Source organism: Myotis daubentonii, chromosome 2, assembly GCF_963259705.1.
Source record: "Myotis daubentonii chromosome 2, mMyoDau2.1, whole genome shotgun sequence".
Taxonomy (NCBI): domain Eukaryota; kingdom Metazoa; phylum Chordata; class Mammalia; order Chiroptera; family Vespertilionidae; genus Myotis; species Myotis daubentonii.
In genome coordinates, this window is record NC_081841.1 from 4231833 (window position 1) to 4244462 (window position 12630).

Here is a 12630-nt window from a genome sequence, read left to right on the forward strand (position 1 = left end):
GAGGTGGACCGGCTCCTGGGCACCGGGATGGGAGGGGAGAACTTACCGCGTTGGGTGGGGGAGACCAGCCGCCTTCCTAGGCCCGCGGGTGGGGATGATTGTCTGGTTTTGTGGTTGTGGATCCTAGCACTGTCTGCCCGTGTGAAACCTTTAGTTTGCCCTTAGGGGACGGGTCAAAATTAGGATCCTTTCCCTCTGCTTTTTTTTTTTCTTTTCCTTTTTCGTTTCAAAGATTAGATGACTCTGGTAACTGCTGTAAAATGGATGGAATTTTCGGGCTATTATCTAACAGGCAGATCTTTGGATGATAATTGGACCCTTATGTTAACAGCTTCAGTGAAGAGTTTTATGCAACGTCTTACACGGGGTGGCAGCTTGGTGGAGTGGGAAGCTGCCTTGAAGTCTGGACCTGGGAGACCAGGGGTCCACTTCCAGCTTTGCCACCGGTAAACTGTAGCCTTGGCCAAGTTACCTACCCTCTCCAGGCTCCCGGGGTGTGGGTTTTGGTTTGTTTGTTTTGGGTCTCTCCTATCTTGTGCTTTTGTTTTAGCCAGAAGCTACCTGAAGGCAAAAGTGCAGGCTGTGCCTTACCTGGCTTTTAAAAGCAGGACTCACTCTTTAGCTTCCAGCCACTTCTCCAACAGAGCATAGCACTAAGTCAGAGTACAGTTTTTTCTCACATCCCAGGTGCTGTTCTATGCTTCTCAGAAAGTATATTCTAGCTAGCCTATGCTGAATGTGCCTTGTATTTTTTTTTTTTCTTTGAGCAAGAAGTTAGTAGGAAAAATATTTTAGGGAACATTTGACTACTTGGAGCTGTGGATATAGCACAAGTATATTTGGTAACACGTGTGTTTGGGTCTGTGTGTTGTTGGCTCCAAGGAATTCCAAGATCTTTCTATGTAGTGGATTGGGGAGGGAGTTATTTAAAGTTCTTTCAAATGTCTAGCTTCAGTATTCTCAGAGTAGGAATAAAGTGGAATTCCGCAATATATATGTCCTGCGAAATGGCATGCTAGTGGAATTAACTATCACCTCAGGGTGCACTAATTATTGCATCCCCAATTTATTCCTTAATGGTAGCTGGATGCTTCCTCTCAGATGTTGAAGAACCCCAATTAGTTTCACTGATTTTTATGGTGTGTGAGGGCCTTAGGCCATGCTTCTGACTGGTTAGTCCTTCTAGATCATCCTCAGAAGTTGGTCTTGTTTGTCTTAAGTTTCTACTACTATGATGCTTGAAGGACATGTACCGAAGGTGTAATAGTCTTTCTTAGATCACCCTCTTATTCAATCTGTACAAACACAGTTTCAAAAGGGAGTCAGCATTGGGAAGTCTGCTCATACTGCTGACTTTGGAGGTACACGTTTTCTTGCATGTTAACATCAGGCCCATCCCATAGGTAGACACTTACACAGCTCTGTAGCTATCAGTTACTTGGAGTTTCCCACATAAGCAATTTATCTACAGTGTTATTTAAGTTTTGACCTTGTTTGTCATGGAATTTTAAAAACCCTCGTTCCTTAAATTGTAAGCAGTTATCAAATGTATATTTACATTTATGTTATAAGAAAAAGTTATAAAACTCTTATTCTACAAATGTAATTTGTGTGTTTATACATGTGAGAGAAGGTTGCCACGGTACTAAGATGTCAGGAGACATCTTTTATGTTTTATAACCTTTTAGTGGTATGGAATGGAATTCAGTTGAAATCACATCTATTTAGACCTAGAACTTAGAGTTAGACTGTTTCTGGTGGGTTCAGCCTTCTCTTCCGATGGGAAAGGATGCTAGCATTTGTGTGTGTGTGTGTGTGTGTGTGTGTTGTTTTTTGTAAAGATTCAATATGCTAGGTTGTGTTCAAGTTATTTTAAGTTGCCTTAAAAAATCCACCCAGCAGACCTGAGAAGTCGATCCTCTTCTTGAGAGGTCGTAGAGCTAGTGAGGGGTCAGGCTTTGGGTGTGACCATCCTCTGCCTGGCTCTGGAGCCTTTACTAGGTCCAGTGTAGCTCAGTGCCTGTTCAAGGCAAAATCAGATAGTGGTAGATTGGTCTTGAAACCTGGACTTGGACAAAATACTGGAAAGCATGATTTTTGTGACTGTGCCAAGTGGTTTAGTGGCCCCTTGGAGTTTTCTCAACTTTCACTTTCCCCATACCGGGCCAGTTTTGCCAGCGCACCTGAGATTTAATCGAAAAAGTTTCTCTTTCATACCCATTTCTGCAGTTCTGTCCTGAGCTGGATTCTTTCACCAGCTTAAAGAGTGATCTCATACGGAAGGAGCCGTCTCTTGTCTGTTACTAGTTTATAATGCACAGGAATCATGTTATCTGGTGATGCTCTCAGTTTGACCAGATGGGACTCAAACGATGCGTTTACAAAAGACAGTCCTTTTCCCAGTATGCCCTGGGTCTTCTTCCTCATGGGGGCTTGCGTTCAAGGCACCGAGTGCTCATTAGATCTGCCTGAGCCTTCTAACTCTGCTGCCTTCATTTTCTTTTTGTGGAAGTAAAAGTAACAAAATAAAGCAAAACAATAAAACCCTATTTATATTGAGCAAAACTGTACATCAAAGTTATACATTTGAAATATAATACAGTTGACTCTGAAACAACACAGGGGTTGGGGCACTGATTTCCCCACCTCTGATGTGTAACTTTGACTCCCCTGAAACTTTACCGATAGCCTACTGTTGACCAGAAGCTTTACCAATAACATAAACAGTTGATTGACACATATTTTGTATGTTATATGTGTTATACACTGTAGTCTTACAATAAAGTAAGCTAGATGAAAGAATGATATTAAAAGCATAAGGATAATACATTTACAGCATTTATTGAAAAAAAGAAACCTGCATATAAGTGGACCCGCATAGTTCAAACCCATATTGTTTTTAAGGGTCAACTATATAATGAAAATAAGGTTTTCATAGTGCATAATTTGGGCACATTGCATTTAGACTGGATAACTTTTTTGTTATTAGTTAGGCTGTTGTCCCCTTAATATCTGTGTATGTGCAGTGTAGGTGAAAAAGTTCTCATGGCCACAAACAGTCAGGATTTTGCATTAGAGCTGTGTTTGCTTTGTAAGTAATGCACGTGGCCCAGCAGGAAGATGAACTGTGAGGTGAGTTATTGGTATATCTGATACTTTGTTGTGGGGAAGTTAAGGGAAAAGGGTTAGCTACGGGAAAATAGCTGTGTTGCAGTGTGTACCTGTAAGCCAGTGGTTCTCAACCTTCTGGCCCTTTAAAACAGTTCCTCATGTTTTTACCCCCAGCCATAAAATTATTTTCGTTGCTACTTCATAACTGTAATGTTGCTACTGTTATGAATCATAGTGTAAATATCTGATATGCAGGATGGTCTTAGGCGACCCCTGTGAAAGGGTCGTTCGACTGCCAAAGGGGTCGCGGCCCACATGTTGAGAACCGCTGCAGTGTAAGGTGTTCTGTAGGAAAGGGTGGAAGCTCATTGGAATACTTGACTGTCAGCCTGATGGGAAGATGGTTTCATGTTTAAACATGACGTCCTTGAACATGGATTAAGGTTCTCTGTGTGTTGTGTTCTAATTTTCATTTGTAGGTATTTGTAGGCACTGTTCTAAGCATGGGAGATGCAGTGGTGGGCAAGAGAGGAGTCTGCTCTGGAGACAGACTGTACCCAGTACGTCGATATGAGTGTCAGGTGGTGATAATAGCTATGAAGAGAATACAAAGATAGAGACTCAGGGATGGGACTTCAGAATAGTCATGAAGATGTTCGTGCTTCTGAAGCCTTTTCTGCCAGTATGCCCTAGGTCTTCCTCATGGGCGCTTGCGTTCAAGGCACCCGAGTGCTCATTAGATCTGCCTGAGCCTTCTAACTGCTGCCTTCATTTTCTTTTTGTGGAAGTAAAAGTAACAAAATAAAGCAAAACAATAAAACCCTGTTTATATTGGAGCAGCCAGACTTGATCTGTGGGACAGGTGGAACGGCATGAAAGTAAATAATTTGCTTTAGCCCTGGGCATCTTGAGAAGTTAATCCAAAGAATAGAGGTGCGTTGATTGAAGTCCTCCCTCTGTTTGTATCTTTATGCTTTTGTGAGTGGGGACCTAGCTCAAAAGAGCTTAAGAGGGATCATTAGTGGTATCTTGTAAAGGGTAAGAAAGAGGAATGTTATCTGCTTTTTTTTAATCGTTCCAGTTGGAAATGTAGAGATGGGTTACAATATTGATGGGCGCTAGGCATTATTAGAAGCGTCCTTTAGTTGTGTGAATGTTTCTTTGGTGGGGAATTGGAATGGGATGTTATAATCATCATACTTTGTTAAAGCTTCAAGTGAAGCCAGCAACTATTAGTGACATCTGTATGCAGGCACTGTGCTAGGTGTTGCTGCAAATGAAGGATCCAAAGTGACTGAGTGGAACTGGGGTATGTGTGTGGAGGGGGAGCCGTTGAGGGAAGCAGGATAGCTGTGCGAGTGGGGGCTCTGGCAGGAAAGGAAACAGCAGGGTCAGGCAGGCTTCCTTGCCCATAGCCCAGAGGGTTCATCCTCCCAGGCTTTCCCAGCCAGCTGGCCCACATCCTACATACATGCCTTCACCCCCTTTTCTCTGCGCTCTGATTACAGAATTACATGGCGAATGTGAGGAAACCTGAGAAGTTATCTAGTGTGGCCCTTTGCCTACAACTCAGGAAAGATGCTGAGAAGGTGGCGACTTGGCCCAAGTTACACTTCTGTACACTGAGGGACTCCAGGTTAGGACCCTGTTTTCTTCTGCCAGAGTCCATGCTCTCCCCAGAGGATTGAGTTAGCAGTCGCTCTTGGGTAGAAAAAAGAAAGGAAGCCCTGGCTGGTTTGGCTCAGTGGATAGAGCAGGGGTGGGCAAACTTTTTGACTCGAGGGCCACAATGGGTTCTTAAACTGGACCGGAGGGCCGGAACAAAAGCATGGATGGAGTGTTTGTGTGAACTAATATAAATTCAAAGTAAACATCATTACATAAAAGGGTATGGTCTTTTTTTCAATAGTTTTATTCATTTCAAACGGGCTGGATCCGGCCCGCAGGCCGTAGTTTGCCCACGGCTGGGATAGAGCGTCGGCCTGCGGACTGAAGGGTCCCAGGTTCGATTCCGGTCAGGGGCATGTGCCTTGGTTGCGGGCACATCCCCAGTGGGAGGTGTGCGGGAGGCGGCTGATCGATGTTTCTGACTCTCTATCCCTCTCCCTTCCTCTCTGTAAAAAATCAATAAAATATATTTTAAAAGAAAAACGAAAGGAAGCCTCTGGGTGCTGATGTACTCACTTGGGGAAAAGCCAGAGGAAAGCCCTGCTGGGCACCTCAGTTGGTTAGAGCGTCATCCCAGTACACCAGGGTTGATTCCTGGTCAGGGCACATGCAAGAATCAACCAACAAATGCATAAATAAGTGGAACAACACCTCTGTCCCTGACTCCCTCCCTCCCCAAATCAATCAATAAAACATATTTTAAAATGCAGTACCTGTTGAGTCAGGGGCGCTGATTTCTTTTTTTAAAAAAGAAAAAAGGTCAGGGAAAAGACAGCACATCAGTCTTGAAAGCAGAGGATGGACAGAGAAAATTGTACCCCTGTTACTTTCACAGAGACGCAGTGTTGATTTCTTAGGCCCCATGGAGACCTAATCTCATCCTGATTATTTCTTGGTGCAGAAGGAATGATAGGGAGAAGAGCATTAGTTGTGAAGTTGGAATAAGACCCTTCAGATATAGGGGGAAATTTCTTACATGTGGCTTAAAATTGAGTTCTAAAATTCAAATTAAGGCCCTAGTAGCCTAAATTTTCACCTCTAGACTTCCGTTTCAGGGAGGATTTCACTTCTACATTTAGAAGCACCTTAACTATGAAGCATTACTTTGGTGGCCTGGGGATTATCACTGTGCCTGACAACAGGAGGGATTCTTGAGAAGCAGGGCTGCTTCCCTGGGCATTTCCCTCAGTGGGCCAGTTAGTTACCTGGGGGCAGATTTTGTATGCCGGTGGCACTCTTCTGTAAAAGTCCATGTGATGGGCACCTTATGGAGGCAGCAGAGCATTAGAAGGGAGATGTGTGGTCTCAGTCCGGCTTCAACACTTACTAGCAGTGACCTTGGGCATTTTGCCTGCACCACCGTTTCCTCATGTGTAAAACAGAGGTATCCCATCCTCAGGGCCATTGGGAAAGGAACTGAAGTAAGAAGAGCAGATAATGGGTGCACCACCCACAGGCAACGCTCATTGGATGGTAGTTTTCCATAAACACTAGACTAGAGCAGGCCTGGTTCCTGCTGAACCCAGCGCCTTTCTGTCCTTAACTGTCTGCCGGTAGAGAAAGGCAGTTAAACAGGGATATATATCAGAAGTGCTCTGACAGAGGATGTGGTGCTGTACCAAGACATGGACCCCTGCCAACTGGCGGGGCTCAGTGGTTGAGTGTCGACCCATGAACCAGGAGGTCATGGTTCGATTCCCCATCAGGGCACATGCGCAGGTTGCGGGCTCGATTCCCATTGGGGAGCGTGCAGGAGGCAGCCAATTCTCTCTCATCACTGATGTTTCTCTCTCCCTTCCTCTCTGAAAGAAAAAAAAAAAAGACTTGTAAACCTGACTTGAAAGATCACAGGAGGCTTCTCAAAGGAAGACTGTTCACTTCCTCATCACCCACTTGTCTCTCAGCTGTCTCTTCCCACCTCTATACTTGACCATTGACGGCCTCTGGACTCTGTCCCCAGTGTTCTCAGCTATCCTCAGGCTTTCATGGTTGTCCATAAGCTGACCACCCCACATTGACACCTTCAGCCAGACCTCTGCTAGCTCCTCCAACTGCTGCTTGACGCAGCTGTTTGAGTATCTCACCAGCAACTTGAGCGTCACAGTCCAAAACTGAAGACAGATTCCTCAGAAACTCTTTCCCCTCCTCTTGTTCCCTTCTCCTTGAGTGGCTTTATCTCCACCCAGTTTCTCAGGTCAGATTCCTCCTTTTCACTCAGCACCCTCCACTTCCAGTCCATCACCAAGGTACCGTCAGTGCTGTGTCCATACCTGACTGACCATCTCTGTGCCACCACCCTCGCCTCCCTCCCTATTGCTACCATGGCCTCCCTATTTCTACTCTTGTCTGTCTTCATTTCACTTTGCCTGGAGTAACTAAGAGTGACCTGTCTCTACTCCACTTAAAACTCTTAACAATTTCTCATAGTACTTGGAAGAAAATTCAAACTCCTTGCCATCTCCCACAGGCTCGGAAAACCTGGCCCCTGGCCACTTCTGACTCTCTCCCCTGCTGCTTTCGCTGCTGTCCTCCAGCCACATTCACCTCTCGGTCCCCTGAAGGCATCAGGTTCTTTCCCAGCTTGGAAGCTATGCTAATTCCTCTGCCCAGAACACTGGCCATCCCAGCCTTTTCTCATTATTCAGGATATTTGTTGGATGAATAAACAGCATGAGACAGGCAGCAAAGGGAGTGGGGTAAGGAGGAAAAGTGCCCTTGAGATTGCTGAAAGATTGTGAGTTTGGTTGTGGTGCAGGTGGAGTGAATTCAAGTAAAACAGCTGGGCGTGAGGCAGCCAGAACTCAGCTACACGCTCAGGAGAGTATAAAATGATGCCTCAACTTCGGAAAACTGGCAGTTTCTTAAAAAGTTGAACATATGTCTGCCCTGTGACAGAGAAGTTCCATTTTTAGATATTTATGCAAGAGAAATGAAAATACACGTCCACAAATAGGCCTTGTATAAGAATGCTCATAGCAGCTTTATTTATTTATTTTTGTTTCAGATAAGAGGGGAGAGAGAGAGAAACATCAGTGATGAGAGAGAATCATTGATCGGCTGCCTCCTGCACGCCCCACTCTGGGGATTGAGCCTGCAACCCAGGCATGTGCCTGACCAGGAATCGAACTGTGACCTCCTGGTTCATAGGTCAGTGCTCAGTCACTGAGCCATGCCGGCCGGACTTTTAAATTTTTATTTATTGATTTAGGAGATGCTGATTTGTTTTTCCATTTAGTTGTGCATTCATTGGAGATCGAAACTGCAGCCTTGGCATATTGGGCCAACATTCCAACCAATTGAGCTACCTGGCCAGGGCCATAGCTTTATTCAGATGCCCACCAGGGGGAGAATAGATAGACAGACTGATACATTGTTCAGTAAAAGACCACTTGGCAATACAAAGAATCAAACTACTGATACATGTAATAAGGATGAATTTCACATTTATCATAACTACGGTATTTTCAACCCCTATTTTGCCCTCCTTCCCAACCATTTTCCACTTATCAGCTAAAGTGAACTTTTAAGTTCAGATTATTTTATCTCATTTGTCTTCCTTTAACCCTCCAGTAACTTTTCAGTGCTTTCATAGTGGCCAACAAGGGCCCATCTGACCCCTGCCTCCCTCTGGGCCCCTTTGACCTGGCTTCCCTTTGCTCCCTAAGTTCCAACCTCATTGACCTTCCTGCTGTTTCTCAACAGCCCAAGTTCATTTCTACCTTTACATTTGGCTCCTCCCTGTGCCTGGAGCACTCTACCTCCCAAATCCCTGGGAAACTTGTTTTTGTTTTGTCATTCACGTTCAGTTTGAATGTTTCCTCCTCGGAGAGGTTTTTTCTGACAGACACGCTCCCCTACCCCCACCACCCGCGGCCTATAATAGTGCCCCATCCCCTCACCCTGCTTTATTTTATTCATAACTTTGATCACCATCTGAAATTATCTTGTCTCTTATTTATTTGTTGCCTGTTTCCTCCCACTAGGACAGCAGTTCTCAACCTGTGGGTCGCGACCCCTTTGGGGGTCGAACGACCCTTTCACAGGAGTCGCCTAAGACCATCAGAAAACACATATAATTTACATACTGTTTTTGTGGTTAATCACTATGCTTTAATTATGTTCAATTTGTCACAATGAAAATACATCCTGCATATCAGATATTTACATTACGATTCATAACATTAGCGACATTACAGTTATGAAGTAGCAACGAAAATAATTTTATGGTTGGGTCATAACATAAGGAACTGTATTAAAGGGCCGCGGCATGAGGAAGGTTGAGAACCACTGCTGTAGGATGAAGCTTAGCTTCCTGTTCACTGCTGCGTACTTCATGTACAGAGCGGGCCATAAGTACTGACGGAGAAGGCATTGAGGATGGCCTGGCGGTGAAGGGAGGAGAACAGTTGAGGAGGTGGATTTGTGAGGGAGGACAGCCAAGACTTCTGGCAAAGTGGTTCCTTTTTTCCTCTCTGAGTGATGGGTGTCTCCCGCCAGCGACAGGGACTTTACAGAGCTCAGCCCTAGAAGGTTCTGTAGTTGTAGTCGCCGCCCCACCGCACCTCTCAGCTGTGTTCTTGTTGCTAATAATGACGAGTGCTCAGAGGGTCAGGACAAAACTCTGAGGAATGTGAACATTTAAGGGGGCAGGGTGGCATTTAAAGAGCAGAGAGGATGCAACCTGACAGGTTAGGAGGAAAACCCAGATGCGTGGCATGAGGAAAGACAGCGTTTCAGGTCGGAGGCAGCAGCCAGGAGTGCTGAGGTATGTGGTTGGGAGGGGAGGAGGTGACTGAAGCCCAGTAGTTGTGTATTTATTGATGAGAAAGAGAGGTGAACAAGTGGAGACAATGAGTTTGGAGTCAGACCTTCTTAAAGTTTGGTAAATAAAAAGGAGCTGCAGGGAGAATCTGGAGTCAAGAGAAGACATTTTTTAAAATAGGGGAGAACCCTGAGCCTGTGTAAATTGAGGTGGGACGGAGCCCAAGTGCTGGATTGAGGACCTTCCTGGAGAACCTGGGGCCCAAGTCCATCCAGGGGACTGGCTTTGGATAGTAAGAACCCCCTCCCAGAGGAAAGCAGAGGTGCGTGGGAGAAGCAGGTGGGCCTGGGCTGCTTGTCTGTGCGCTGTGAAGGCACTCTGCCCGGGACAGGAGCGAGGTTGGAGCTGGAAGAATGTAGGGAAGATTTGGGGAGACTGCTGTGGCAAGCAGATGGAGCCAACTAAGGAAACAAGAATCACAGGGAAAAGTACAAAGCAGTTAAGATGAGCTTTCTTCCTCTTCCTGGAATTTTTGAGAAACTGGTCAGACCTTTGCAATTCTTTGTCTAGTTTTGGATTCCAGTGATTTGGACTCCGCTTTTCCTGCCTCATGTCTGGCAGTTCCACTCCTTTCCCAGATGCCTCTGCCGCCCCCGTGCATTGGACCAGTGACTTGTACGTTATTGCACAGCTCTCAGGTTTTATTGAACCGGTACTTTTCTAGCATTCACTGTGTTAGGTGTTGTATCAAAACATCACAGAGAAGTGGGAGTCACTCTTACTCCCTGAGAGCTGGGCTGTCCCCGGTCTGCAGAGGCACCCGGGTCCCAGGTGGCCTGGCTGGGGCGCAAGAGATGGGAGTCATCGTCATCCTCTTTCCAAGTCCAGCCAGAGCAGCTCTCGTCATCGCTCTCTTACCTTTTGGGAATCTGCGTAAGATTTGTGCTGGAAAATATTTTTTAGCACCACTGCCCAGGGCTCTGAGGTCCTTATGGTCAAGACTGTATTTCGTTTTGTTTGTTTTGTTTTATAGCCCCAGAACCGGCAAGTGGCCTGTGAGTGCATGGAGAGTGCATGCACCCTTTTGCCCCTGATCCTCTTCTCTGGAATGCCCTATCTTCCTCCTCTATCTGTCCTCATCTGTATATTACAGTAACTGTAAAATGTATCTATTTCACCCCCAGATTGTCTATTCTTAGATGGCTACCATGCCTTGTTAATCTTCATGTCCCTTTCCCATGGTCGGTATTAAAGTAATGTTAAATTTGGATTTTTAGAAAACTTGCAGAGCTTTCCTATGAGTGAGTAAAATGGTTGAAGGATAAGGAAAACATTCAGAGGAAATACCAGGCAAAGAACTGAGTTAATTTAGCCTGGTAAAGTATTCAGAGCAATGAGTTGATGAGGGTCTCAGGGTATGTTAGAGTGATGGCTATTCCTCATCTCTGAGAAGGAAAACAATAGATGAGGTTGGATGGGGTATTAAGTGTCATAGGTGCACAAAGGAAGGAACTCCCTGCCCTATGAAGAAAGCTGGGAATTCTTCCTGGAGAGTTTTTTGTGTGTGTGTGTTTTTCCTCTTTATTTTTTTGTTAATCCTCACCCAAGGATATTTTTCCATTGATTTTTAGAGAGAGTCAAAGACAGAAACATCGATGTGAAACATCGATGGCTTGCCTCCTGCACCAGCCTCAACCAGGGCCCGGGCCGAGGAGCCTTCAACCAAGGTACCTGCCCTTGACCGGAATCAAACCCGGGACATTTTGGTTCACAGGCCAACACTCTGTCCACTGAGCCAAACTGGCTAGGGTGAGAGTTTTATTTTTTTTAAAATATGTTCATATTTATTTTAGAAAGCGGAAGGGAGAGAGATAGAAACATCATGGACTGGCTGCCTCTTGCACGCCCCCTACTGGCGATCGAGCACCCGTGACCGGGAACCGAACCATGACCTCTTGGTTTCTAGGTCGATGCTCAACCAGTGACCCACACCAACTGGGCCCTCCTGGAGAGTTTTAGAGCAACAAATTAGACTCCTTGTGTTCCATAGTTTCTACTTGGTGGCAGAGGTATGGAGGACGTAACCTCAAGATTCCAGCCAAAAACTCATATCAACTAAACATACAGTCAGTGTAAATGAACCTAAACAGATTGATAGGAACCTGTACCCGAGTGAACAAACAGAAGCAAAAATATACATGTTGCATTGAATTCAATGCTGCTATGTTTTTCCTGTAGTGGATACGTGAGCTTAAATATCATAGCAGTAGAATCTGTATTTTCTTTTAATTAAAGAAATCTTTGTGGAAGGAGATTTAAGTTCTAACATACTAAATAGGAGAAATCAGAGTTGGAGTGAAGGACTTTATAATGATGCAGCCTGTATCATTTATCTCTTTTAGAAAAAAAAAAACTTTAAAATTTTGTTGTGTTGGCCAGCAAAGTGCTAAAAGTTGGCTACCCCTACAGATAAGGTACATAGGAAATGAAGCCTGTGAGAATGAGACATCAGAGAAAATACAAGAAAAAGAAAATTTCAATTCAGCCAACATTGCTGAGTGTATACCGTGCTGGGCACAGGAAGTATAAAAAGAAATGACACACCCTTCCCCTGGAGTTCAGTGTCTGGGAGTCACACATGGACAGTTAACATTTATAAAGTCTACACGGGCTCTGTAGGCTGTAATAGGGGTGTAGCCAGAGTTCCAGGAGAGAACTAGGGAGGAGGCTTTCCTCCAGGTGGGGAGAGTGTCAGAGCAGGCTGTGGAGGAGGCCCTAGAGCAGGGGTGGGCAAACTTTCTGACTCGAGGGCCAGAGTGGGTTCTTGAACTGGACCGGAGGGCCGGAACAAAAGCATGGATGGAGTGTTTGTGTGAACTAACATAAATTCAAAGTAAACATCATTACGTAAAAGGGTACGGTCTCTTTTTTTTGAGTTTTATTCATTTCAAACGGGCCAGATCCGGCCTGCGGGCCGTAGTTTGCCCACGGCTGGCCTAGAAGGATGGATTGGAGAGAGCCACGTGGATGAGTGGGGCCTTCGAAAACCAAGGCTCTGAAGTATATGACATACTACACAGCAAAGCACA

At 45.2% G+C, this 12630-nt stretch overlaps 1 protein-coding gene across 4 annotated transcripts in view; it reads left to right on the forward strand.

Moving 5' to 3' along the window:
- Positions 1 to 12630, forward strand: part of TCF20 (transcription factor 20) — a 163278-nt gene that overhangs the window by 83351 nt on the left and 67297 nt on the right. The window lies entirely within an intron of this gene.